We start from the raw sequence: 3271 nt of genomic DNA, 5'->3' as shown, positions 1-3271 counted from the left end.
CCCGAGACTGGAGAACCGTGGCCAAGCAGACAGAAGGCAGCCTCCCTATAAAATATATATAAAGTCAAAGTCGTGGTGGGCGAGAATTGGAGGGTGCTAATCGGCAGCTTGGCACGGTAAAGGAGGTGGCAGGGGAGGGCACAGCGACCCTGACCACCCTCTGGTTACAGTGGTGCATTGGCCGGGAACGTAAGGCCATGCATGGAAAGACGAATCTGAGGGCTAAAATAAGGATGGAGAGGGGATTGTAAGAAGACAGCGCAACACAAACTGAAAAGAGGGCAAAGTAGGAAGGCACTTCCCTGAGACGGTACTGGGAAAGCCTGAGGGCCCGACCAGTGAAGTCGTGAGGCCAGGATGGCAATGGCAGAGGATATATAGCTCCTGAAACAGGAGAATTTTGCCAGGCTATTATGAATAGATGAGTTAGAAGAAAAAATTGAATGGCTGGAGTGGGAGCTAGAGGTGGCCCAATTTCAAAAACAGCAAGCGGAGGCCAAGGCTGCTGGGTTAGAACAGTGGGCCCAGGCAGGAAAAAAGGAAGGAGGCTCAGAAGAAATCAGGTGCTTGATAGCAGCGGAAGCGGAGAAAACTTGCACACTAGAGCAGCTTATTGCAAATGGAGTCCAGAAGAGCCGGGAGAGGGAAGAGAAGCTACAGAAGATGCAGAGGGAGATGGCAGCTTGGAGAGAAAAGTCTACTGCAACCTGCACAACCCAGGTAGGGGAACAGAAGGAGATGCTACAGAGGTTGGAGGTCTCCAAAAGCTTGATTGATGTCCTTCAGAAAGAAGTCCGCACCCAGGAAGATCGCATACAGGAACTGCATGATGAGTTGGATGAGTGGCAGCAGAAGTGCTTTCGTGCAGAACACCAAGCACAGGAGCTGCAGGACAAGCTGCTTAAAAGCCATGCCCAAGCAAAAGAAACTGGCAAGGCTTTCACACAAGAGATGGAGAAAATAAAAGCTAACCTGGCAAGTTATGAGGATCTGTACAATCGGAGCTTGTCCCTTGAAAGAGAGTTAGAAGCTGGGACAAAAGAGAATGAGAGGTTATGGTCCCAGTTGCAGAGTGTGGAGGCGGAAAAAAACCACACGGGAGAACAGGTGCAGTGCCTTAAATCCCTCATAGAAGATAACGTGGCTAGAGAGGCAGTGACTAACGCAGAGAGGGAGCAGTCACAGCAGCAAGTGCAAATCCTAAGGCAGCAGATTCAGGACTTAAAGGCAGAAAATGAAATGCTAAGGGCAACCAGTAGTCAGACCACTACAAAAGACCAAGATCCTGGGAAGTCGGAGGGGCCAGAGGTAACAAGTACACAACCCAAACTGAAGGCGGACTGGAGGATCCAAAAGAGGAGACCGAGTTAGGGCCATTGGAGAGAAGCAACCCAGAAAAGGGATCAGTAGGGGCGAAGCCTACAGCCCTACAAGAAGAGGTCCTACCAGGCCTCTTGGAGTGCTGGAATAGGAGATGGGACCAATGGGTGAAGCTTCATGCTGGGGAGATGAGCCATCTAAGACATCAGCTGGGTGAGCTCTGTAAACCTCAAGCCAAGGGAGGAATTACAGTACCCAGGCAGAGGCAGCTAGTGGAAGGAGACACGATAACTGCAGGGACGGCAGGGAAAGGCGAGCAGGCTAGCCCAAGGAGCAAGACTTGTTGGCAGGTTAGCCATGGCTGTACACAAGGGACACAAGGCCTGAGACAAAAGGAGTTAGAGATGAGTCCCAGGAAAGAGGGGTCAGTGAGACCCAGAAAAGAAAGCCAGGTCCAGGAGCCAGAGACACAGAGGAGGGAATGACCACCCGAAGAGGGACTAAAGTTGGAGAGAAGACCACAAGTATATGTAAATAACATCCTGAGACACTTCCGGTGGTGGACATTAAGAAAACTCATTGAAGCAACAGTCGGAGGTGTGGCCTATGTAAAAATTTATAAAGGGCCTAAAGGAAGACCTACCGGCCGAGGGAAGATAGAGTTTTGGAGGGAAGAATATGCCCGGAAGGCATTGGAGAGACAGTGGGAGATCTGGGAAAGGCTTCAGGGGCTCCAGAGCGCCATAGGAAACACAGAGACCACACAACCTACCTGGAGAAAGAGACCAAGGTATGCAGGGGTGGAAGGTAGACAGGCCAGAAGCAAGAGGGAGAAGAAACCCCAAAAGGGAGGTGGGAGCCTGATCGACAGGGACTGCAACATACCAAGGTCGGCTAGTGTGGGGGGACTGCCCGTGGCGGGGCAACTCCCGGATAATCCCACATGGTGCGCCTTGGGTAAAAGGCAAGTAGGAGGTGCCTGAAAACCTCCGCCTCCACATGTCGGAAGTGTCGGTGGGCCAGCCTAAGAGCATAAGAAGAAAAGACAGAAGAAGTGCAGCAGAGAAGAACCAAGACGGCCTAGTGAGTTGAAATCTTAAGGGGGGAGGTGTGTAGCAGGGCACTAAGGTGCCTGCTACTGAGAGAGCCAGGAAGACTCCTCAGGTGCTGATTACCTGGAGAGAAGGATGGCATTACTGAGAAGGCCCTGGAGAGAAGGATGGCATTACTGAGAAGGCCCTGGAGAGAAGGATGGCATTACTGAGAAGGCCCTGGAGAGAAGGATGGCATTACTGAGAAGGCCCTGGAGAGAAGGATGGCATTACTGAGAAGGCCCTGGAGAGAAGGATGGCATTACTGAGAAGGCCCTGGAGAGAAGGATGGCATTACTGAGAAGGCCCTGGAGAGAAGGATGGCATTACTGAGAAGGCCCTGGAGAGAAGGATGGCATTACTGAGAAGGCCCTGGAGAGAAGGATGGCATTACTGAGAAGGCCCTGGAGAGAAGGATGGCATTACTGAGAAGGCCCTGGAGAGAAGGATGGCATTACTGAGAAGGCCCTGGAGAGAAGGATGGCATTACTGAGAAGGCCCTGGAGAGAAGGATGGCATTACTGAGAAGGCCCTGGAGAGAAGGATGGCATTACTGAGAAGGCCCTGGAGAGAAGGGCACAGAGAGAGACACACAGGGCTGCGGAGAGCCTGAGCGCCAGAGAGAGTGTAGAAAGAGAGAGACAGAACAACACCAGTTACATCTGCGAGGCTTGGGGCATGGTACGGGGGTAGTAGGAGCCACGCATAGCCCATAGGGCTGGGGTGTACCGAACATCTGAGACTGGAGAACCGTGGCCAAGAGGACGAAAGGCAGCCTCCCTATAAAATATATATAAAATCAAAGTCGTGGCTGGAGAGAATTGGAGGATGCTAATTGGCAGCTTGGTACGGTAAAGGAG

General features: G+C 52.0%; 1 pseudogene; it reads left to right on the top strand.

Moving 5' to 3' along the window:
* The first annotated feature begins 663 nt into the window (after nucleotides 1-663).
* On the top strand, nucleotides 664-2303 carry LOC112550014 (annotated as a pseudogene).
* Nucleotides 2304-3271: the final 968 nt, after the last annotated feature.

The sequence above is a fragment of the Alligator sinensis genome, unplaced genomic scaffold (genome assembly GCF_000455745.1).
Source record: "Alligator sinensis unplaced genomic scaffold, ASM45574v1 scaffold77_2, whole genome shotgun sequence".
NCBI lineage: Eukaryota > Metazoa > Chordata > Crocodylia > Alligatoridae > Alligator > Alligator sinensis.
The sequence above is the reverse complement of the archived record's forward strand: the minus strand, read 5'-3'. Positions and strand labels throughout refer to the sequence as shown.